We start from the raw sequence: 27,473 nt of genomic DNA, 5'->3' as shown, positions 1-27,473 counted from the left end.
ATAGAAAAGTGTGTCCTTGGATCACCAAAGGAAAATCCTTATATAATTTATTTACCCTAACCTCCTGGCCTAATGGACTAGTTACTAGCACATCATAGTCCATTGGTACACACTGAATAGCAGTAGAACACATCACACTAGCACTAACATATGAATGTGTGGAGCCAGGATCAAATAACACATATACATCTTGGTCAAGGATACAAAAAATACCAGCTACTACGTCTGATGTTTCAGCCTCCTCCCTTTGACGCATGGTATACACTCTGACTGGTGCGCCACTGGGTACTGGCTGGTTAATAGTGCTTTGACTTCCAGGAGTGTTACCAAGACCCCTACCTCTGCCTCTACCTCTAGCAGCTGACTGTGACCCTCTAAGTGCAGAGACTTGGGCTGATCCTTTAGATGTAGCAGAAGGTCTAGATCGGCGTGGACTAGTATAATCCTTAGCAAAATGTTTGCTCCCTCCACAGTTATAACATGCACCTATGGCCTTGAAACAAACCCCACCGTGTGTTTTACCACAGGTCTCACACTGCCGAACTGATAAAGATCCTCGAGAAGCTTGTTGGGTTTGTTGACCAGACCGGGGTGGCCTTTGGCCAGAGAATCTGCCTCTGCCAAATCTATAAGAGCTAGATCCCCCAGACTGTTTCCTCTTCCCTGAACCACTTTTAGGTGCTTGACCAGTAGTTTTTTCAGTTTTCTCTTTCTCTTATGTACCCTTCTTCACTGCCCCTTCTGATTCCATCCTTTCCAGTTCCAGGGCCTGTGAGATCAACTCAGAGAAATTCTTATGTCGGAAACCCACAACTTGCATTCTCAGATTCGGCCTTAACCCGGCCTCAAACCTCTTACATCTATCTCTGGGGGTGGAGACTAAGCTTCCAGCGTAGTGGCTCAGTGAAGAGAATTCTCTCTCATATTCTGCTATGGTTCTATCCCCTTGTTTCAGACTTAAGAATTCTTGCAATTTCATATCCACATAAGCATCGGGAACCCACTTCTATCGAAACTCTCTCAAAAAGTCTGACCAGGTAAGGATTAGAGGTTCTACCAGGCTGTAGGGGATAGTCTTCCACCATTCTTATGCATCCCCATGCAACAAAGAAATAGAATACTCGAACTTTAGCTCTTCTGCACACTGCAGCTTCCTAAAAACCCGTTCCATTCGCTCTAACCACTGTTCTGCCTCCAGTGGATCCACAGTGCCTTTAAACTTGGTGGCCCTAAATTTCATCAATTTTTCATATTGTCGAGTTGAGGACTGTGGTTGTGCTACAGGTGCTTGCATCTAAGCTTGGGGTGGCACATTTCCCGCCATTTGTTGGAAAAATGCAGCCATCTGCTATGCAAACAGAGCAGAAAACTGTGGTGCTGGAGTAGGAGCTGGAGTGGCTGACCCACTCACGTTCTGGAGTGATGGGGCTTCCACTTGGACCTCAGCCTCAACAGATTGTTCCACGGAATGATCTCCTTCTTCCATTTCATTTTCCCAAAATTTCTACTTCATGAGATTAAACACAAGGAGGTTGACCTCCATTAGTGCATATTCACGATGTAAATATGTTATATGTATCAATTAAAGACACTTAAGCAGTTGTACTTATCAAAGAAATATTCACATACATAGTCAAAATTTATTGGAAAATCATACTCTGATACCATTAAAACATGTCACACCTTACCCCTCTGTAAGGCATCACATGATCCCGTAGAATACCTAATGAACTACTGAACTTCACCTACCGATGATTCATTAAGTACACTATAAGGGATTTTAAAACCATTTTCTTACATTTTGGAAGTGGTAAGCATATTGGTAGGAATTAAAAACATTTAATTGAAGTCTTAAAATTAGTAAAAAAATTTTGTCCATTTATTTCTTCCGTAAATTTTATAAAACTTTTGGCTGAGTGCCGTCTTTATTTGGAGAAAACAGTTCTTCAAAAACCTGTAAAAACACTTCTAATAAATTTTTCCACAACCCCCAACCTCTAAATAATCTCAATTCAACATAACTCAAGTCAAATCCACTTCAAAATAATTCCACAATTTAAGCCCAATTTTTCATCTCAAAATATTTCATCATTTCATTCAATAAATCTAAATTACATTCACAAGTTTAATTTACAGATATTAAATACAAAAATAATATTATTATAATTTATTATACAACTGCTCAATTTTACATTGATACATACAATATTAAAATATTTACATCAAATAATTACAAGGGTATAAATAAATACCCGTACAAAAGTGATCAAGAAGTTCTTAATATCAGTAGCAGCTCACTCTGCTGCTTTCTCCTTGCTCTTATCTGCGACAGCAAAACAAGCTATCGCTGAGTATAAAAATACTCATTGGTGCACAACAAAAATTTAAAATACAATACATAAATCATTGATTGACAAAATACAATTTAAATGTTGCACAATTACATTTCACCAATTATCAAAACTCATTATAGCAAAATTTTTGAGTCAAATAATTTAATAAACACAGTGTTGTCAATTCATACACAACTTAAGTCATGATACAAAATTTCCAATCAATGCCGCGTTGTACACCATGACAAAGCAATCTACAACCCCACTAATCAAAATCAATGAGGGAGGTGGCTAGCTAGCTAATGAGTACTCATCCGATCTACAACCTCAACGGGTAAACCAGAGAGGGAGGAAAATAATCGATCTCAATCCCATAAATGGGGGAATAATATGGTACTGTCATGCTAAGTGTGAATCCGAAATCAAATTAAAATAATTTATTCAAATATTGCATACAAAAATCAAATCAATTTTCTAAAGTTACATTTTCATTCCCAAAGTGGCAACACAAAAATTCTTAAACTCATAATGCATACTAAATCCATTTTTCAAGGATAAAATGCATAAATAGGGTTTATTTTGCACAAACCTGACGTGAGTTGCCTCTAGACCTTGACTCAGTCTCTCAGACTTTCCAAGTCTTTTTCAGCTGAAACACAAAATTTATAGTGTCTCAGTATCTTTACTTCATAACAATTCCAATAACTAATTCCAATATGCTTAAACTTACATTCTTGCAAATCTCATGTTGAGGTTACTATTCATGGTACTATTCAAGTCAATTTGTTGACTTTCTAAGGTTTAATAAGTATGGGAACTCCAACTTCACCCACACACCACATTTTGGTCACTAAATTTGTTGGTTTTGGTTGTTTTCTCAAAACTTAGGTCTTTTAGGCAAAATTGTAATTTTGTAGTTTTAGTGCCTTATGTTGCACTGTTCCATTGGTCAATTTGCTGTTAGAATTTGATAAAATTTTCTTCATAGAAAATGTTTCCTATTGTCTTAAATTTATTCTCCTTTTTGAATCACTCCAATTGGAGTTTTGTAGCTCAAGTTATAGCCATTTGAATCATGGCTGCCGGATTGGACTTAACTCAGATTTCTGGGCACCAAACTGGTTCTGGCAATTTTAGGTCACCAACTTTGGGTGGCCAAATGACTTGGTTAAGTGTATAATTTGGGTTTACGTTCTTCATGAAAGTTTTAGGTCTATATCTCAATTGTCCACTGGTAAAATTTCAGGTCATTTAGACCTGCCTAGCTCAAGTTATGACGAAATGAATAAACACTATTCATTTGGTCATTTTTGTACAGGTCAGACTGCAGAAATCCAGATTTGGTCAATTTGTTCACTAGGTTATGGTCACTTTTTGGGCATAATTCCTAAATGAAAATTGTGTCATTTTGTGTCTATTTTCATTCTCAATTGGTCTCATACCAATTGGACTTGAAAATTTTTAGTTTTGGTCCCTCAAAGGGACCTTGGTCCTGTTACCTGCAGCATGACCCTAAGCAATCCAAATTTGCATTTGGTTCCAACACTTCTAACATACTCCAATTGGTCACAAATGACCATTTCTCATCTCAAACCAAGTCCAACACACCATTTAATACATTCTCACATTTGTTTCTCCAAAACCCTAGATGCTAAATCCCTAGTTCATGCAATTTGTTACATTTAACCAATTCAACACCTATAACATACTTCCTCAACTCAATCAAGCTTAGATACAATTTTAATTCCATCAAAATACATGTATATTCATATCAAACCCTAGCTGGCCAAAATTACTTCTAGTCCTCCAACAATTATTTTCATTTCATTTTAAGCATAATTCTAAGTTAGTTAAGCTATAAATACAATAATTAAACTATAAATTCCAAGTTTAGCTACTAACCTTGAATTAAGCTTTTCAATCTTCAATTCCCTCAACTTTTTCTTCTTTCTTTCTCCTTTAACCTTCTTTCCAAGGTTTGCTTATAATTTTTCTTCAAGAAAATTAAGGATTTATGGTGAAATTTAGTGTTTAGAAAGCTTAAGAATAAGCTTTCATGGAGGAAATTTTGAGAGAGAGACAAGGGAGAGATGAGAGACAACAATGGTAAATATGAAGACCCAAAATGATTTTCTTTCTTTTTTTTTTTTCATTTGTGTATATTTATCCATAATTTGACTTAGTCAATTGAGTAATTAAATTAAAATGAATTTTGACATCATGATGATGTCATAAGGGTGATGTAATAAACTTTTCCTTTTTCTTTTTTTGTTCTTTTTCTTTTTCTTTTTTTTTTGTCTTATGAAAGACCATAAATTACTATAATTTTAATTTTTAATTATAATATTTATGGCATCATGCATGATGTCATGCATGATGTCATCTCTTTTCACCTTTTTCATTTTCTTTTTTTTTCTATTTATTTTTTTTCATTAGTTCTTTAATTTAATTTTCGATTCCGAAATTTTCTTTTCTCTGACTTTATTTGACAGTTAGGTCAGGAGTCAGCTCTCAGGATCAATTGACCAAATTGCCCCTCTCTGGTTCAACCTGGTTTGCAAATAATTCAATATTTTTTTCGGCTTCCTGACATAATTATTTGACTGACTTAACAATTCTTTTTCATGATTTTTTCTTTTCCACTGTCTTCGTAATGGTCCTAAGAACCACATCGTCACATTTTACGGTTCAAAATTTGAGTTTAAATTGACTTCGTAACCCTTCCCGAGAAGGTCACCAATCGCTGTGACTCTCGGCTCGTTTAACTTCTTATGTTCTATTTTTCTTATTTATATTTAACTAATTGGCAATTACTAATTATTTGTGTTTATAGCTTATCTAGTTGTCTTAAGTGTGGTTCTAATCCCCTTAGTTATCCGGACCGAGACCGATCACCGGAATAGCAAAATATACCAGGCTATGCAAATAGGGGTATTACAGATTGGGTCAATTAAACTAAGAACCAATCAGAAGGTGACATGTGGCAAGGGTTTTAAGTGGTGACCTAGATATATAATGTGTTGTTATGAAAGAGTAAAAGAACAAGCTATTGTTCTTCATAGGTGCCGCCACCCTTGGAGTGCTCTTCTTCTCTTCTTCTTCATTTCTCATCAATTCAAAGAGAATTGCCAACATTCCCTTGAATTAAAAATACTAGAAATCGTTTCTAGTGTCCTGTATACATCTGTAATCTCTCTAAAGGAAAAACCTGAATTTCTAATTGATTAGAAAGGCTTGAGAAGTTGTTCAAGGGGCTGCCATTGGAGATCTTGGTGTGGACAAGCTAGAAGGACAACGTCTGGTGTCCTAGGCGCATCCCAAAGGTGCCAAACACAACTGCAGTGCATCAAAAGGTTAGTGCACTTATTCTTGATCTAATCTAGGGTTCTAATGAATTAATCTGCTAATTCTAAAATCTTAAATGGCAAATGTAGATCCAAAAACATATTAAAAGAGTTTTAATATGCTCTTTAACATTGAAATCAAATAGATAAACAATGAATCTTGCATGATGCATGACACCCTAGAAGAAAAATTTTTGAATTCAATGATCTAAACTAATAATTTTCATGCTTCTGCTCCTTCACTTAATGCTCAAAATCTCAGGCATATCCATTATTGATTCATCTTGCATTAGTTAAGTTGATCCCATTAAGCCAGTAAATATGCAAATAACTTTAATGTCCTTAGGCACATCCATTATTGGGCATCAACTTATTTACATATTTACAACATCTCATGCTTAACAATTATTCTTAAGAAAATCTCTTAAATTAAATGCATCAAATGCAAGTATTTAAAATTTCTTAAAATAATTTCCTTAATGGAGGGCCCATGATATAATTACTTTAATTATATCATTTCCAACTTAATCATTTGTTTGGAAGATTTAGTGGTCAGCTTAATTACTATTATGGTCTCACTTTGCACATTATCCAATTAGCATGCATATATCATATACTTGTATACATTTCCATACATCTCATGCATACATGGACAAACAATTAATATGGTATGATCATGGACTTTCTAAGGGATTTAATTCTGAGCCACCAAGAATTGAATCAGGGCATTCATAGGTGTATTTCATTCATTCATTTTACAAGAATTGCTGAAGGAGTACATAATCAACACTTGATCTTCATTTCCTTCCACTGGTCCCACCAATGCTCTTGACCCCCTGAATCTTCATTCAATCTAATTACATTGTAATCCTTGGCATACCAAGGTGAATTTACAAGATCATGGATTTTAAAGTCCTCAAATAAATGAAATTATAACCCAAATTATTACAACACTTGTAATACATGCCACCAAAAATGAAATTAATTATTTTACAATCCAAAGAAAAATAAAAGAAATAAATCCAATCACATTGGTCTTTTATTGTCCATCATCATCCATCATGCATATTACTATTTAACAATTAAATAAAATATACATACTAAAATTAAATTGACATCTCATATTCAACTAAAAAATTCAGATTTCAATCTCATTCAAACAAATTTAAAAATTCAGATTTGAATCTCATTCAAACAAATTAAAAATTCATATTTGAATCTCATTCAAACAAATTTAAAAATTCAGATTCGAATCTCATTCAACCAATTGAATCAAAATTTAATTGTGTGATTAAAACTCCTAATTAAACATTTTAATTAGTCATAGACCTAATTATGGGCCTTGAAACCAAGCCCACACTCAAGCCCAAAAACCATGCACATGGTTGAATGAATCAAACCATGCGCACCAATGGTGCTCTACACCTTGCCGCCACATTTTTGGTCCAACCAGCTATGAATCAATCAACTTTTAATCAAATCACACAATTAAATCAGATATTAAACAATCTAAATGGCAAATATAGCAGCTCTGATACCAATTGAAGGAGCAGAAGCATGAAATTGTTAGATTAGAACATTGAATTCAAAAATTTTCTTCTAGGGTTTCATGCATCATGCCGCATCCATTATGTGCCTAATTGATTTCAATGTTCAATTACATATTAAAACACTTTTAATATGTATTAGGATCTATGTTTTCCATTTAAGATTTTTAAATTAATAAATTAATTCATTTAAACCCTAGTTTAAAAGAGGAGTTAGAGCCCCAACCTCTTTGATGCACTATGGATGTGATTGGCACCTTTAGGAAGCACCTAGGACCTTAAGTGTTGTCCCTCTAGCTTGTCCACACTAAGATCACCAATGGGCAACCCCCAATTTTCTTCTCAAGCCTTTGCCAACCAATTTTAAATTGGGTTCTTACCTTTAGAGAGGTTGTATGTGTGTATAGAATACTAGAAAATAATTTCTAGCAATTTTAATTCAAAGGGAATGGAGTTATTCTCTTTGAATTGATGAGAAAAGATGAAGAGAGGAGAGGGAGAAATAGGTGCCGCCACACATAGAGAGAATGGAGAGAGTGGCTCATTTTTTTTTTCTTATAACATCTCTTTATATAATTAGGTAAAGTAATCACTTTAACCCAATGCCATATGTCACCACCATATTCTATCTTATTTTTAATTGACTTAATCATATTAAGCCAAGTGTCAAAGCTAGACTTAATCTTAACTTTGATCACCTTGCATGCTAGGAAGACAAATGGCAAACTTATATTATGCCATGTGTCACCATCTCATAGTGCCACATGTCACCATCTCATGGTGCCACATGTCACCATGTGAAATTACCAAATTACCCTTATGTTGTAATTTTGAGTTCTCAATCCAAAATCATTATTTCTCCTCTTCTAATCAATTTATATCAAATATAAATTAATTAATTAATCTCTATTAATTAATTTCTCATAATTAAATTCACATTTAAACACTTTAAATATAAATCTAACTTATACTATACATCCAATAACCTAGATTTGGTTTCAAGTCATGCTAGGGACTTTGCAGTCTTATTACAAACCAAACCTATTTAATTAATTAATTAAACTCTTTAATTAATCAATTAAATCATATTTTACTTGGTGATTATCTTGTGTATGTATGTGACTCACTAGGCTCATCACTAATTCGCAATGAGATATGATATTAACTCCTAATATCATCAGAACTCTTTCTTACCATAAATGATTTCTCTAAATCATTTTAGGCATCTCATAGACCATGGTTGACACCTAGCATAGCGTGCCATGGCCACCTAATCAGTAACAAGGAATACCTTAAATGAACCTTTAATCATATATTACCATGCACTAGAATCTCTTTGTTACAAAATCCCAATTCGAGCTGGAGTCATGGTTTATGTCAAACCCCATTTGCTATGATATTATGTTCTCTTTTAATTTCAGTTCCTAATTAATTAGAAAAGGTCCATTGATATTTTGATAGAAATTCTATTATTAAGTTGTTAAGAATATGAGTGACAGTATTTCTAGTACAAAGTATCATAAATAGGTTCGCAATCGAGGATACTTCACAATAAGGGCATGACTTATCCAGAAAGATTGTATTCATGTTTGTTCCCAAGTTATTTATATAAGATATAAATAAGATGGAATGGTGAGTCTCATACCATATGACAAACATGATAGGCACTTATACATGATAAGTAGGTAGAACCAGTGACACTTGTGATAAGTACATGGAGTTACTCTTGTCAATGTATTGTCATAAATCATATCAGTGCATACAATCTTTAGACCTAAGATAGCACAATTATCTTGTATATAGGTGATTTGAGTTTGATACAGCTTTCATACTTGTACTGTGTATAGGTATATGGGCATGTGTTGGCTCCTACTAGTTATACATGGAGGTAGGTGTTGATCAAGATGAAATTTGTTCCTCTAAGTAAATAGGGATAAAATCCTATGTTCATTTAATTGTTCTTGATGTTTTAAGTTCCTGGCCAGGACAGATAGATTTAATCAGAAAAGAGTTTCTAATGAGAAAATCTTTTAATCAAGAACTGGAATTAAAAGAGAACATAATATTCATAGCAAATGGGTTTTGACATAAACCATGACTCCAGCTTGAGTTGGGATTTTGTAATAGAGAGATTCTAGTGCATGGTAACATATGATTATAGGTTCATTTAAGGTAAACCTTATTACTAATTGGGTGACCATGGCATGCTATGCTAGTTGTTAACCATGGTCTATGAGGTGCATAAAATGATTTAGAGAAATCATTTATGGTAAGAAAGAGTTCTGATGATATTAAGAGCTGATATCATATCTCATTGCCAATTAGTGATGAGCCTAGTAAGTCACACACATACACAAGTAATTACCAAATTAAATATGATTTAATTAATTAATTAAAGAATTTAATTGATTAATTAAATAGGTTTGGTTTGCAATTAGATTGCAAAGTCTCTAGCATGACTTGAAACCAAATCTAGATTACTGGATTTATAGTATAAGTTAAATTTATATTTAAAGTGTTTAAATATGAATTTAATTAATGAAAAATTAATTAATAAAGGTTAATTAATTGATTTATATTTGATATAAGTTGATTAGAAGAAGAGAAATAATTATTTTAGGTTGGGAACTCAAAATTAAGACACAAAGGCATTTTGGTCATTTCACAGGGTGACATGTGGCACCATGAGATGGTGACACATGGCATTATACATAAGCTTGCCAAATGTCTTTTAATCATGTAAGATGATTAAAATTAAGATTAAATATAGGTTTGACACTTGGCATAATGTGATTGGGCCAATTAAACCTAGAGCCAATCAGAAGGTAACATGTGGCAAGGGTTTTAAGTGATGACCTAGCTATATAAGTGTTGTTATGAAAGAGTAAAATATGTGGGCTGCTGTTCTTCTTTGGTGCTGCCACCCAAAGAACACCTCCCTTTTCTTCTTCTTCGTCTCTCATCAATTCAAAGAGATTAGCAAACAATCTCTTGAATTAAAAATACTAGAAATTGTTTCTAGTGTGCTGTTTATATCTGTAATCTCTCAAAAGGCAAAACTTGATTTTCTAATTCATAGAAAAACTTTAGAAGCTATTCAAGGGCTGCCATAGGTGATCTTGGTGTGGACAAGCTAGAAGGACAACATCTGGTGTCCTAAAGACGCATCCCAAAGGTGCCAAACACACTGCAGTGCATCAAGAGGTTAGTGTACTTATTCTTGATCTAATATAGGGTTCTAAAATTAATTTGATTAATTCTAAAATCTTAAATAGTAAATACAGATCCAAAAACATATTAAATGAGTTTTAATATGTTGTTTATCATTGAAATCAAATAGATAAAAATAAATCTTGCATGATGCATGTGACTCTAGGTGAAAATTTTTGAATTCAATGATATAAACTTGTATTTTTCATGCTACCGCTCCTTCAATTGGTATCAGAGCCACTATATTTGTCATTTAGATTGTTGATTATATGATTTAATTGTGTGGTATGATCATGAGATGATAGATCCATTGCTGGTTGCAATGAAAGGTGCCGGCATGGTGGAGTGCACCATGGGTGCGCATGGTTTGGCTCCTCCCATGGTGTGTGCAAGGTTTGGCTTTTTAATTTTCAATTGTTGTATGATCTAAAAGCTCATCCTATGTTTAATTAAATTGTCTAATTAGAGTTTTAATCACACAATTAAATTTTGATTTAAATAATAATTTTAAAAATTATTTGAATGTGATTCAAATCTGAATTTGAAAAGTTATTTGAATGTGATTCAAATTTGAATTTTTAAAGTTGTTTGAATCATATTCAAATCTGAATTTTTAAAGTTGTTTGAATAATATTCAAATCTAAATTTTTAAAAATTGTTTGAATATAATTCAAATCTGATTTTTAAAAATTGTTTGAATGTGATTCAAATCTGAATTTTTAAGGTTATTTGAATGTGATTCAAATCTGAATTTTTAAATTTGTTTGAATGTGATTCAAATCTAAATTTTTAAATTTATTTGAATCATATTCAAATCTGGATTTTTAAGTTGAATATGAGATATTCAATTTAATTTAAGTATGTATGTTTTATTTAATTGTTAAATACTGATATGCATGATGGATGATCATGGACTATAAAAGACTAATGTGATTAGATTTATTTCTGTAACACCCCTATGTTCGGCAGTGCATTCTACTGTTCCGATGACCAGTGTCTATCCAGACGACTAGAATACCTAGAACTACACTTAAATATTAATGAGGAGACATAAAATAATGAAATACAATAAAAAAAAATACATGAAAAACAAAGGAAAAATAATAGCAATGAAATGTAACCAAGTTAAACGAGCCGAGAACCATAGCGATGGGTGATCGCACCAGGAAGTTGCGGCGTGGACCGTTGACTAGCCCTGGACCTCGGGGAACCCTGGAAAATATTTTTAGGACTTAAATAAATGTTTATTGAAGTATAAATATCATTAGAAATATCAAAGAAAAATTAATTAATTAGTACAAAGAAAACGAGAAATCGAGAAAATAATAAAACTCGGTGTTATCGAAAAATCGGGAATGCAACCCGAATAGGGGCATTGTGGTCATTTGACACCCCAAGTTGTCTTTTGACCTAAATTTCCATTAAAAATAAATGATATTACACTTTAGAAATGTTATGAAAAATTGAAATAGTGGTACATAATCTAAATAGCAAAAGATAGGAGGAAAATGTGCAAAAGTTAGAAACTAAATAAATAATCATTAAAATGTTTAATGGTGCTCCACTAACTTTAGCATTTGGACATCTAAAGGGACACATGGGAAGTGTAGAATTTATCTTCAACCTTAGGAAGAAAAACCTGCCGAAACCTTGGGAGAAAGCCTCTATGGACGTCCACACTCCAAGCTCCATGCAAGCATGCTCTAGCTACATTTTCCATTAGGTTCCTTCACTAAAGTTGTTCTATACAACTTGGGCAGTAGATAGGCAGCAAGAAAGTTAAGTTTTGGTGAGGTTTTGAAGAATTTCAAATGTGGTAAGTATGTATTTTTTATTCTTGTTTCATTAAACCTTGAATGGATGTTGTGGGTAGTTAATTTATGGAAGAATTTTTGAAGTTTGATGAGTTAGAGGAAATGTACATTTTGGCAGCCATGGAACTTCACTATGAACAGCTTGTTCTTGCATGTAAATAGTGGTTTGAATGATGATTTAAATGTTTGATTGTATTGTAATTGAATTCCATGTGTAAGGTATGATTTGGAAGCTTAAAAAGTGAAAATGGAAATTGATGGGTAAGTGTAAATTTGTGGCAGCCTCATGAAGATGATTGAAGTGTTCGAGTTCATGAAATATTGTTGAATTATGTTGTCATTGATGGTAGCATGTGTATATAAATAATTGTTTGAAATTGGACATGGAAATGAGGTATGTTCGTGTGGTTGAATTGTTGTAAATGGGACTTTAATTATTGTAAATGGGACTTTGGAAAATTCTGTATTATAGTGTGCATGTTGAGAGTGGTTACAAGCTACCAAAATGACCAAAAATGTGAAGTAAAGTGTGTTAATGTTATGGTACAAACCAGAATTGGCATGGATGTGTAACTTGGTAAGTGTTGAATGTGTCCTTTGGTATGTGATGAAGAGTGTGTAGCAGGGCAGTGTGTGTTTTAGCTTAGAACCTTAAGTGTGTGACTCCAATTAGTATGAGACCAATTGGAGGTGAAACTAGGCACAAAATGTGACAACTTTCATGAAGGAAGCTTACCAAAATTCTATTAGTAGTATGCCCTAAAGCATATCATTTAGTATGTATCTTGTACATATTTTATTAATAAAAGGCATTTCCACTTTTCCGTTTACATAATATATTTATGTGAAATAGAAAAGTTCCATTGATATTTTGTTAGAAATTCTATTCTTAAGTTGTTAAGAATATGGGTGACAGTATTTCTAGCACAAAGTATCATAAATAGGTTAACAATCGAGGATACTTCATAATAAGGACATAACTTATCCATAAAGATTGTATTCATGTTTGTTCCCAAGTTATTTATATGAGATATAAATAGGATGGAATGGTGAGTCTCATGCCATATAACAAACATGATAGGCACTTATAAATGATAAGCAGGCCAAACCAGTGACACTTGTGACAAGCACATGGAGTTTACTCTTGTCAATGTATTGTCATAAATCATATCAGTGCATATAATCTTTAGACCTGAGATAGCATAGTTATCTTGTATATAGGTGGTTTGAGTTTGATACTGCTTTCATACTTGTACAATATATGGGTATATGGGCATGTGTTGGCTCCTACTAGTTATGTATGGAGGTAGGTGTTGATCAAGATGGAATACGTTCCTCTAAGTAAATAGAGATAAAATCCTATGTTCATTTAATTGTTCTTGATGTTTCAAGTTCCTGGCCAGGACAGATAGATTTATTCAGAAAAGAGTTTCTGATGAGAAAAATCTTTTTAATCAAGAACTGGAATTAAAAGAGAACATAATATTCATAGCAAATGGAGTTTGACATAAACCATGACTCCAGCTTGAGTTGGGATTTTGTAACAGAGAGATTCTAGTGCATGGTAACATATGATTATAGGTTCTTTTAAGGTAAACCTTATTACTAATTGGGTGGCCATGGCATGCTATGCTAGGTGTTAACCATGGTCTATGAGGTTCATAAAATGATTTAGAGAAATCATTTATGGTAAGAAAGAGTTCTGATGATATTAAGAGTTGATATCATGTCTCATTGCCAATTAGTGATAAGCCTAGTAAGTCACGCACATACACAAGTTATCACCTATTTAAATATGATTTAATTAATTAATTAAAGAGTTTAATTGATTAATTAAATAGGTTTGGTTTGTAATTAGATTGCAAAGTCCCTAGCATGACTTGAAACTAAATCTAGATTATTAGATGTGTAGTATAAGTTAAGTTTATATTTAAAGTATTTAAATATGAATTTAATTAATGAGAAATTAATTAATAGAGATTAATTAATTAATTTATATTTGATATAAATTGATTAGAAGAAGAGAAATAATTATTTTTGGTGGAGAACTCAAAATTAAGACACAGGGGCATTTTGGTCATTTCATAGTGTGACACATGGCACCATGAGATGGTGACACATGGGATTACACATAAGCTTGCCAAATATTTTTTAATCATGTAAGATGATTAAAATCAAGATTAAATATAGGTATGACACTTGGCACAATGTGATTGGGTCACTTAAACCTAAAGCTAATCAAAGGGTGACATGTAGCAAGGGTTTAATGTGTTAACCTAGCTATATAAGTGTTGTTATGAAAAAAAAAAAACAACTAGCAACCACTCCTCCTTTGTCACGCCATTTTGAGGCTCTCCATCTATTCTTCTTCATCTCTCATTAATTCAAAGAGATTAGCCATCAATCTCTTGAATTAAGAATACTAGAAATTGTTTCTAGTGTCCTGTTTATATCTCTAATCTCTTAAAAGGCAGAACTTGAATTTCTAATTAATAGAAAAAGCTTTAGAAGCTGTTCAAGGGCTGTCATAGGTGTTCTTGGTGTGGAGAAACTAGAGGGACAACATCTGGTGTCCTGAAGACAAATCTCAAAGGCGTAGACACGCTGCAGTGCATCAAGAGGTTAGTGTAATCGTTCTTGATTTAATCTAGGGTTCTAAAATTAATCTGATTAATTTTAAAATCTTAAATGGAAAATACAGATCCAAAAGGAATATTAAAAGAGTTTTAATATATTGTTTATCATTGAAATCAAATAGATAAAAATAAATCTTGCATGATGCATGTGACCCTAAGTGAAAATTTTTGAATTCAATGGTATAAACTTGTGTTTTTCACGCTTCCGTTCCTTCAATTGGTATCAGAGCCACTATATTTGCCATTTAGATTGTTGATTATATTATTTAATTGTGTGTTATGATCATGAGATGATTTATCCATTGCTGGTTGCAATGGAGGTTTGGCGGCATGCTTGAAAAACACCAGCAATGGTGCGCATGGTTTGGCTTCCATGGGTGGTTTAAGGTTTGGCTTTTAATTATGCAATTGTTGTATGATCCAAGGCCTATTCTTTGACTAATTAAAGTGTTTAATTAGTAGTTTTAATCACACAATTAAATTATAATTCAAATTAGAATTTCAAAAATTATTTGAATATGATTCAAATATGAATTTTAAAAGTTGTTTGAATGTGATTCAAATCTGAATTTTTAAAGTTGTTTGAATCATATTTAGATCTGATTTTTTAAAGTTGATTGAATAATATTCAGATCTGATTTTTTAAAAAATGTTTGAATGTGATTCAAATCTGAATTTTTAAAGTTGTTTGAATCATATTTAGATCTAATTTTTTAAAGTTGATTGAATAATATTCAGATCTGATTTTTTAAAAAATGTTTGAATGTGATTCAAATCTGATTTTTTAAAAAATGTTTGAATGTGATTCAAATCTGAATTTTTAAGGTTGTTTGAATGTGATTCAAATCTGAATTTTTTAAATTTGTTTGAATGAGATTCAAATCTGAATTTTTAAATTTATTTGAATCATATTCAAATCTGGATTTTTAAGTTGAATATGAGATATTCAATTTAATTTAAGTATGTATGTTTTATTTAATTGTTAAATAGTGATATGCATGATGGATGATCATGGACTATAAAAGACCAATATGATTAGATTTATTTCTTTTATGTTTCTTTGGGATTGTAAATTAATTAATTTATTTTAATTTATTTTGGGCATGTATTGTTAAGTTTGTAATAATTTTTGGGTTGTAATTTCATTTATTTAAGTTCTTGTAAATTCGCCTTAGTATGCCAAGGATTACTATGTAATTGGATTGCAAGAAGTTCAAGGAGGTCAAGAGCATTGGTGGGACCAGTGGGAGGAATTCAAGATCAAGTGTTGATTATGTACTCCTTCAGCAACTCTTGCAAAATAAATGAATGAAATGCACCTAGGAATGCCCTGATTCAATTCTTGATAGCTCAGAATTGAATCCCTTAGAAAGTCCATGATCATACCATATGTACTGCTTATCCATGAATGTATGAGATGTATGGGAATGTATGCAATTATATGATATATGCATGCTAATTGGATAATGTGCAAAGTGAGACCTTAATAGTAATTAGAATGACCATAAAATCTTCCAAACAAATGATTAAGTTGGAAATGCTATAATTAAAGTAATTATAACATAGGCCCTCCATTGGGGCAATTATTTTAAGAAATTTTAAATAGTTGCATAAGATGCAATTAATTTAAGAGATTTTCTTAAGAATAATTGTTAAGCATGAGATGCTGTAAATATGTAAATGGTTTGGTGGCCAATATTGGATGTACCTAAGGATATTAAAATTATTTGCATAATTACTGGCTCAATGGGATCAACTTAACTAATGCAAGATAAGTCAATAATGGATGTACATGAGATTTTGAGCATTAGGGGCTACGTAAAGGATTGAACCTCACATGAGATGTGATGGGCAAGGAGTTGCTCACTTATAGTTTATTGTAATTCCAATAATGGATGTACCTAAGGATGATCAATAGAATTATAAGAATTCAATCACCCACTAGAAATCCATCCAACTAGGATTTCCGTTTTCTACTTTGGAAGTGTAGGATTCGCTAAGTTAGTGGGAGGGCCAATTTGATTAAAAGACCATAATCATTTTGGTTAATTACATGATATATTTACTAATTAATCTGGTTATTTTTTGCAGTTAATTTTCTGATAAAAATGAGCACAGAACAACCACCACCATCCAATATCCTTGTAAGCATACTTGATCGCAATAGTTTGAGAGGACCTAATCTCTCTGATTGGCTAAGAAATTTGAAACTTGTCCTGAACCTTGAACATATAGGATATGTTCTAGATTCAAATGTTCCTGGTCCCTTACCTCCAGAGGCCACTCAAGAGGAACATGAAACTTTGGACAAGTGGAAGGAGCATGATATGAGAGCTAAGTGTTACATGCTTGCTTCTATGAGTAATGAGTTACAGAAGCAGCATGAGAACATGCAGAGTGTGAGTGAGATCCTCCTTCACCTATAAGAGTTGTATGGTGAGCACAGTAGGAATGCTAGGTATGAGATATCTAGGCAGCTGTTCCGTATGAGGATGTCTAAGGGATAGAATTTTGGGGATCATGTCCACAAGATGATTCGACTGATTGAGTAGTTGGAACATTTTGACTTCAACATGGATTTCCAACTACAGACAGATTTGATCCTTCAGTTCCTTCCTGAGTTTTTTGGGAATTTTGTGACAAATTTCCATATGAATAAACAGAAATGCACCTTAGTTGGTTTACTCAACATGCTGGTTATTGCCCAAAAGAATATGCCAGACAATAAAGGAAAAAAGGTAGCTTTGATTGCATCTTCTTCTGCTGGAAAGTCCAACAAGAAAAAGGGCAATAAGAAAAAGAAATCTCAGATTCCTAGTCCTTCTAAGAAAATAGGTAAGCAGAAAAGAAAGACCAAAGCTGACAAAGGCAAAGGAAAGTGTTTCCACTGCCAACAGGAAAGTGTTTCCATTGCCAGTAAGAAAGTGTTTCCACTGGCCAGAGTATAGCAATCTAAATGAATGCAATGCCATGGTGAAAACAAACTGAAGTTCAAAATATATTTGGCACTTAAGGTTATGTCATGTTGTAGAAGATAGGATTGCAAAGCTGGAGAAAATGGGGATTTTATCCTCATTGGGCTCTGAGCCTACTCCAACTTGTGAATCTTGCCTTTAGGGCAAAATAACTAGATCACCCTTTGTTGGACAAGGGCTAAGAACTGAAATATTTTAGAGCTAATACATAGTGATGTATGTGGTCCATTTAAAGAAATGGTTAGAGGGGGCTTTCATTATTTTATTACCTTTACTGATGATAAATCAAGATTTGGGTATTTGTATTTGATGAAATACAAACATGAATCCTTAGAAAAGTTCAAAGAATTTAAATATGAAGTAGAAAATCAAACAGGAAAGAGTATTAAAGCTCTTCGATCAGATCGTGGAGGTGAATATTTGAGTACTGAATTTGATGAATACTTGAGAGAGCATGGCATTGTTTCCCAACTGACTCCTCTAGGAATGCCACAGCTGAATGGTGTATCTGAAAGGAGAAATTATACCCTATTAGATATGGTACGTAGTATGATGAGCTATACTAATATGCCAATCTCCTTTTGGGGATTTGCATTAGAATCAGCTTTGTATATTCTGAATAGGATTCCATCAAAATCAGTTTCTTCCACACCTTATGAGATATGGCATGGAAGAAAATCAAGTCTTAAGCATGTTAAGATTTGGGGTTGTCCAGCTTATATCAAAAAGCTGAACACTGATAAATTGGAAACCAGATTAGAAAAAAGGTCGATTTGTCGGATATCCAAAAGATAGTTTTGGACATTATTTTTATTTGCCTACTTCACAAAAGGTTGTGATAAGTAGAGATGCCATATTTCTTGAACAACAGTTTGTTCAAAAAGGAGGCAAAGGAAGGCAAATAGAGTTAGAATTGGAGAATTCTGACTAACCAACAGATCAGATGGATATAGATCCATCTAGTCAACCTATACCCGTTGATGAAACGTCTACAGCTGTTCCTCATAGAACAACCAGGGTATCTTACCCACCAGTGAGATATGATTTTCTTTATGACGAATAACAAGAGTTGTCTATTCATGAAGAAGTAGATCATGGAGATGATCCACTTACCTATGAAGAAGCTATATTAGATATAGACTCTTCAAAATGGATTGATGCTTTGAAATTCGAGATTGATTCCATGTATAAGAATCAAGTTTGGGATCTTGTTGACCCAGCTGAAGGTATTGTACCTATAGGGAACAAATGGGTTTTCAAGAAGAAAATTGGTTCTGATGGAAAGGTAGAGACCTATAAGGCAAGGCTAGTAGCAAAAGGGTTTCGCCAAAGGCAAGGAATCGACTATGAGGAGACTTTCTCGCCTATTGCCATGCTTAAATCAATTAGAATTTTATTAGCAATAGCTGCATACTATGATTATAAGATTTGGTAGATGGATGTCAAAATAGCTTTTCTCAATGGATACATTGAAGAAAATGTTTTCATGGAACAACCTAGGGGTTTTGAATCCCAAGATGGTTCCAAGGTATGCAAGCTAAAGCGATCCATTTATGGGTTGAAACAAGCTTCGAGGAGTTGGAATATACATTTTGATGAAGCCATTAAATCCTTTGGTTTTATAAAAAAAATGAGGATGAGCCATGTGTGTATAAGAAGGTTAGTGACAGTGCTATCACTTTCCTTGTCTTATATGTGGATGACATACTGTTGATGGGTAATAACACCGGTATGTTGACAACTATAAAGGTATGGTTGTCAAATACATTCTCCATGAAAGACTTAGGGGAGGCAACCTATATTCTTGGGATTCGCATATATAGAGATAGAGCGAAAAGAATAATTGGTTTATCCCAAAGTCTATACTTGGAAAAGGTGTTAAAGAGATTTAACATGCTTGATTCCAAGAGAGGATTGTTACCAGTGAGGCATGGTATCCACCTTTCTAAAGAGATGTCTCCAAAGACACCTGAAGAAAGAGATAAGATGGCTAGGATTCCATATGCTTCGACTATTGGAAGTTTAATGTATGCAATGTTGTGTACTAGGCCGGATATCGCATATGCTGTTAGTTTGACTAGCAGGTATCAATCCAATCCAGGATTGGAACACTGGATAGCTGTCAAGAATATCCTTAAGTACTTGAGAAGAACTAAGGATTTATTCTTGATTAATGGAGGTGGAGACTTGTAATTGGATGGTTATGCTGATTCTGATTTCTAATTAGGTATCGATGATAGAAAGTCTACCTCTGGATATGTGTTCATTTGTAATGGAGGTGCAGTCAGTTGGAAGAGTTCCAAATAGAGCACGACTGCAGATTCCACTACAGAGGCTGAGTATATTGCTGCATCAGATGCTGCAAAGGAAGCTGTTTGGATAAAGAAGTTCGTGACAGAACTTATAGTAGTTCCTTCCATTGAGTCAGCAGTTCCACTATACTGTGACAACAATAGAGCAGTCATACAGGCTAAGGAACCAAGGTCTCACCAGAAATCGAAACACATAGAAAGGCACTACCACATTATCAGAGAAATAGTTGGAAGAGGCGATGTAGCCATGCAGAAAATAGCATCAGCTGAAAATCCAGCTGATCCATTCACTAAGCCTATGTCACAGACTCAGCTAGACCGGCATCTTGAGAAGATAGGTCTAAGATATTGAAATGAATGGCTCTAGTGCTAGTGGGAGATTGTTAGTGGTATGCCCTAGAGCATATCATTTAGTATGTATCTTGTACATGTTTTATTAATAAAAGGCATTTCCACTTTTCCATTTACATAATATATTTATGTGTAATAGAAAAGGTCCATTGATATTTTGTTATAAATTCTATTCTTAAGTTGTTAAGAATATGAGTGACAGTATTTCTAGTACAAAGTATCATAAATAGGTTCACAATCGAGGATACTTCATAATAAGGACATGACTTATCCAGAAAGATTGTATTCATGTTTGTTCCCAAGTTATTTATATGAGATATAAATAAGATAGAATGGTGAGTCTCATACCATATAACAAACATGATAGGCACTTATAAATGATAAGTAGGCCGAACCAGTGACACTTGTGACAAGCACATAGAGTTTACTCTTGTCAATGTATTGTCATAAATCATATTAGTGCATATAATCTTTAGACCTGAGATAGCATAGTTATCTTGTATATAGGTGGTTTGAGTTTGATACTACTTTCATACTTGTACAATGTATGGGTATATGGGCATGTGTTGGCTCCTACTAGTTATATATGGAGGTAGATGTTGATCAAGATGGAATCTGTTCCTCTAAGTAAATAGAGATAAAATCCTATGTTCATTTAACTGTTCTTGATGTTTCAAGTTCCTGGCCAGGACAGATAGATTTATTCAGAAAAGAGTTTCTGATGAGAAAAATCTTTTTAATCAAGAACTGGAATTAAAAGAGAACATAATATCCATAGCAAATGGAGTTTGACATAAACCATGACTCCAACTTAAGTTGGGATTTTGTAACAGAGAGATTCTAGTGCATGGTAACATATGATTATAGGTTTATTTAAGGTAAACCTTATTACTAATTGGGTGGCCATGGCATGTTATGCTAGGTGTTAACCATGGTCTATGAGGTTCATAAAATGATTTAGAGAAATCATTTATGATAAGAAAGAGTTCTAATGATATTAAGAGTTGATATCATGTCTCATTGCCAATTAGTGATGAGCCTAGTAAGTCACACACATATACAAGTTATCACCTATTTAAATATGATTTAATTAATTAATTAAAGAGTTTAATTGATTAATTAAATAGGTTTAGTTTGCAATTAGATTGCAAAGTCCCTAGCATGACTTGAAACTAAATCTAGATTATTAGATGTGTAGTATAAGTTAAATTTTTATTTAAAGTGTTTAAATATGAATTTAATTAATGAGAAATTAATTAATAGAGATTAATTAATTAATTTATATTTGATATTAATTGATTAGAAAAAGAAAAATAATTATTTTGGGTTGAAAACTCAAAATTAAGACACAGGGGCATTTTAGTCATTTCACAGTGTGACACATGGCACCATGAGATGGTGACACATGGGATTACACATAAGCTTGCCAAATATTTTTTAATCATGTAAGATGATTAAAATCAAGGTTAAATATAGGTTTGACACTTGGCACAATGTGATTGGGTCACTTAAACCTAGAGCTAATCAAAGGGTGACATGTGGCAAGAGTTTAATGTGTTAACCTAGCTATATAAGTGTTGTTATGAAAAAAAAACAACCAGCAGCCACTCCTCCTTTGTCATGCCATTTTGAGGCTCTCCATCTATTATTCTTCATCTCTCATCAATTCAAAGAGATTAGCCATCAATCTCTTGAATTAAGAACACTAGAAATTGTTTCTAGTGTCCTGTTTATATCTCTAATCTCTTAAAAGGCAGAACTTGAATTTCTAATTAATACAAAAAGCTTTAGAAGCTATTCAAGGGCTGTCGTAGGTGTTCTTGGTATGGACAAACTAGAGGAGCAACATCTGGTGTCCTAAAGACAAATCTCAAAGGCGCAGACACGCTGCAGTGCATCAAGAGGTTAGTGTAATCGTTCTTGATTTAATCTAGGGTTCTAAAATTAATCTGATTAATTTTAAAATCTTAAATGGCAAATACAGATCCAAAAACCATATTAAAAGAGTTTTAATATGTTGTTTATCATTGAAATCAAATAGATAAAAATAAATCTTGCATGATGCATGTGACCCTAGGTGAAAATTTTTAAATTCAATGGTATAAACTTTTGTTTTTCACGCTTCCGTTCCTTCAAATTCTACCTAGAAGGTGACTTGAAAAATGACCAAATCCGGATTAGTGCTTTGAAAGCCTACAAATTTACCATTTGGGCAGTAGTTAGTGTTTTGGCCATAACTCACTCAAAACAGATCCAATTGACCTGAAATTTTACCATGAATGGTTGAGACACATATCTATAATTCTTATGAAGACACCAACACCCATAAATGACCATAAGCAAGTCAAATAGCTTGCACAAGTTCGGGTATAAAAACTGGCCGAATCAAAAGTGACCAAAAAATGACCTAAAGTTACCATTTTAGTGCATTCTGTCTAGCATTGGTAAATTGACCATATCTTAGTCTACACAACTCAGAATGACTTGAAATTTTGCCCTGTGTACAATAAGACATAGACCTGCAAGTTTTGTAGTTTTGACCCAAACCCGAAAACTGAGAAAACTAGGTCATCTGGCTAGGTCAAATTAGTATACTGAAATTCGACAAATTACAATAAAATGCAATATACTTGAAAATGAATTGGGTAATATGTACCAACACTAAAAAGCTATAAAATATGACATATTGGTAACATCAAACCTAATTCATCTAGAGTGCATCGAGGGTCAATATTTTAGGTTGACTAAGAGAAATAATAGTATTCAATAAACTAATTATTAAGCATTCTTATTAGAGACAGTTTAAATGAGTACTGAAACACTTCAAATTGTGTGTTTCAGTTAGCAAAGACTCAGGGAAGGGGAAGGAAACACTGAGTCAGAGCCAAGATATATGTATCAGAGGTTTGTGTACAACAGCTATTTCTTTTGAATTTTTAATTAAAATAAATTATGAAAATTTGTTTGTTATTATTTTAAATTGTGAAAAATTGTTTGAATGATATTTGATGGATACTTATTGATTGAAAACCATTGTACATAGTTTGAAACCACAGCTATCATGTATATTGATTGAAATTCTCACTAGCTTGTCTAGTGGGATGAATTGACTTTGAATTCCCTCTCTGGCTGAAGTGTTGAGGTGTGTGCCTGTTAAGGACGAATAGAATGAGTACTCATATTATTGCTAGCTAGCTATGTTATTCCTCATTAGCCATCGGCTCTTGGGATGAATTGGACTTTGGAACACGATTAAACTATGTGTGTGATTTATTAATATTTATTGTGATATTGTGAAATAGAGTTTGAATTCTTTATGACATTCACTATCTTTGAATTTAACTATGGTTTTAAGTATCCACTATTTATATGACTTATGATTTGTGATTTAAAGTTGCATTTTGTTAATGTTATGCACCACTGAGACATTGGCTTAGCGATTGCTTTTCATTGCTGTCGCAGGTAGACAGACTGACAGGGCAACATACTAGGCTACTAGTGCTTCATTGAGGGTTCATCGGGTATATTGAGTATACCATATTTTGCATTTTGTATTGTAATGTATGTTCACTGTATGTATATATTGTTCTTGGTTTTAGGCAGTTGTAAATTGAAATTGTACATTAAAATTGTACATTAAAATTATAAATTATTTTGGCTTGTAAATATTGTGATGTATTTCTTTTATCCCAGCTTTTGAAAAAACTGGAAAATTATTGTGGATTTGAGTTGGAAAATGTTGAGAAACATATTGCGTTGATTAAATATCGGAGTTTGGGGATTGAACAAAATATAGGAAGTGCTTTTTTATAGGTTTTTGAAGAACTGTTTTATTCAAAATACAAATGGCAATCTGCCAAAATTTTTACAGAAATTATTAATTCTTCAAATGTATTATCTGGTTTCACTTCAGTTGAAAAAATTTTCAACACCTGTAAATAGTGCTCACCAATGTAAAAAGAAGCAAGAAAAGGTTTAAAATCCCTTGTAGTGTATTTAATGGGTTATCAGTAGACGAAGTTGGTAATTCATTAGGTATACTACGGGATCTTGTTATGCCTTACGGAGGGGTAGGGTGTGACATGTTTAAGTGGTATCAGAGCTAGCTTTTAAAATTCTGTTTTCACCTGTAATTTGAATATTTTTTCTTCATAGTACAACTGCTCAATGTCATTGTTTGATACATACAGTACATTACATTATAAATGTGCACTAACGGGAGGAAATCTCCTTGTGTTAATTGCTCAGGAGGTCTAAGATCCTCGAATTGACTATGGAAGAGGGTGATTGTTCAGTCGATCAATCAATAAAGGCTGAGGTACAAGGGGAAGCCCTAGCCCTTCACAATGTGAGTGGATCAGCCGCACTAGCCCCCTCAGTACTGCAGTTTCCTGCTCAGTTCGCTCAGCAGATGGCTGTAATGTTCCAACAGATGGCTGGAAATATACCTACTCAAGTTCCACTACAAGTCCCACTACAGACACCAGTGGTACAACCACAGTCTTTTGCTAGGCAGTATGACAAATTGATGAAATATGGGGCTACTGAGTTCAAGGGGATAGTAGATCCTCTCGAGGCAGAACAATGGTTAGAGAGAATGGATAAGGTGTTCAAGAAGCTACATTGTACAGAGGAGCTCAGATTTGAATATTCAGTGTCTCTGCTACAAGGGGATGCATATGACTGGTGGAAAACCATTCCCTATTGTCTGGTAGAACCTTCAATGCTAACATGGAATGATTTTCTACTAGAGTTCAGATAAAAATATGTCCGTGATGCTTATGTGGACCAGAAGCTGCAAGAGTTCCTAAGTTTGAAATAGGGGAGTAGATCAGTGGCTGAATATGAAAGGGAATTTTCCCACCTAAGCCATTATGCAGTAAGTCTACTTTCTACCAGTAGGGAGAGATGTAAAAGGTTTGAAACTGGCTTGAAGCCTAGTATCAGATTACAAGTGGTCGGATTCAAACATAGTAACTTCTCTGAGCTTATTTCTCAAGCACTGGAATTAGAAAGAATTGAGTTAGAAGCGGCCCCAGAGAAAAAGAAATCAGAGAAGACAGAGAAAGAGAAAGAGGGGAAGTCAGTAGAACAGAGTTCCAGTGGTCCTAATAGAAAGAGGAATGCAGAGGAGCATGACAGACATCTGCGGATTGTGCTGCAGACCTTAAGGGAGAAACAGTTATACGCCAAATTATCGAAATGTGAATTTTGGCTGAAAGAAATCTCCTTTTTGGGACATGTTGTGTCTGCTGAAGGGATCAAGGTAGATTCCAGCAAAGTAGAAGCTATCCTTAATTGGAAGCCGCCTAGGAATATCACAGAAATTCACAGTTTTCTGGGTTTAGCTGGATATTACCGTCGATTTGTGAAAGGGTTTTCTATGTTAGCTTCTCCACTGACCAAGCTGCTTTAGAAAGACGTAAAATTTTAGTGGACAGATAAATGTCAGTAGAGTTTTGATGTGTTGAAGAGGTGTCTGACTGAAGCTCTAGTCCTTTACCTACCCCGGGTAAAGAATACATAGTTTATAGTGATGCTTCTCACAATGGGTTAAGCTGTGTATTGATGCAAGATCGGAATGTCATTGCTTATGCATCACACCAGATGAAACTGCATGAGAGGAACTACCCAACACATGATTTGGAGCTTGCAGCTATTGTTTTTGCTTTGAAGATCCTGAGACACTATTTGTATGGAGAGAAATGCTATATTTACCCAGATCACAAGAGCTTGAAGTACTTAGGCACCCAGAAGGAATTGAATTTGAGGTAGAGGAGATGGTTAGAACTGATTGTCCATACATTTATGTTCAATACATACATCAAAAGAAATATTTATAATCAGGGTATAAATTATACCCGATAACTTCAAGCTGATAGATCCTCACACCTCAGCAGCTTAGTCTGCTACTCCTCTAGTATCTAAATCTGTGACAGCAATAAAAGCTATCGTTGAGTACTAGGACTCAGTGATGCACAACATAATAAAAAACACTTTATGCAGAATTTAAATCATATTTATTCAAAAATTGAACTGAGCATGCGAGTTAAACACAAAACATAAATTATGAGATTTTATTCCAAACAATTTCATTTCGAAGTATCAAACACATTTCATAAAACCCACAGTTAGATCATGTCATTCGAAACAAATAGAATCTCAATAGCCAGTGGTTAAAGAGAAATCACATCACAAGGCTAGCTAGCTCAGATATATGGATATCCATTCAAATCCTCTTCTACTAGCACACCTCAACACTTCTCCAGAGAAGGAATCAAAATTCGAAACTAATTACCCTCACTAGTCATGCTAGTGAGGTGTTCAAATATATGGTCATGTCACTGTGATTTCAAAACTTATCTTAACAATTTGCTAAACATTGCTATTTCAAATATACACAATAACTTTCACAATTTAAATCAAAACATCATAAATAATGTAACAAATAAACTTTCAACAATTCAAAGCAAAAGTAAAATACATATTTCATTCACTTTATCAATGAATTTTAAAGCATAGTGATGTTGTGCACAAACCTCAAGCGAGTCACCTCTTGGCCTTGACTCGATCCTCGGGTTATTTCTCGGTATTCTTTTCAACTGAAACACACAATTTTACAGTGTTTCAGTATCATAACTTAGCATAAATCCAAAAATAAATTTAACTTCACTTTTACCTAGCTCTAACGTGCTAAACTCGAGGTTCTTGAAATTTTGTGTTTTGGGGTTACTATTCACTATACTATTCAAGTCAAATTGTTGACTTTCTAAGGCTTAATAGGTATGGGAATTCCAACTTCACCCACATACCACATTGTGGTCACTAAATTTATTGGTTTTGGTTGTTTATTCAAATTCTAAGTCTTTTAAACAAATTTGATAATTTTCAATTTTGGTGTCTAAGGTTGCACTATTCTATTGATCATCTTACTGTTGGAATTTAGCAAAA

The sequence above is a fragment of the Hevea brasiliensis genome, chromosome 1, assembly GCF_030052815.1.
Source record: "Hevea brasiliensis isolate MT/VB/25A 57/8 chromosome 1, ASM3005281v1, whole genome shotgun sequence".
NCBI classification, from domain to species: domain Eukaryota; kingdom Viridiplantae; phylum Streptophyta; class Magnoliopsida; order Malpighiales; family Euphorbiaceae; genus Hevea; species Hevea brasiliensis.
Note: the sequence above shows the minus strand (reverse complement) of the source record.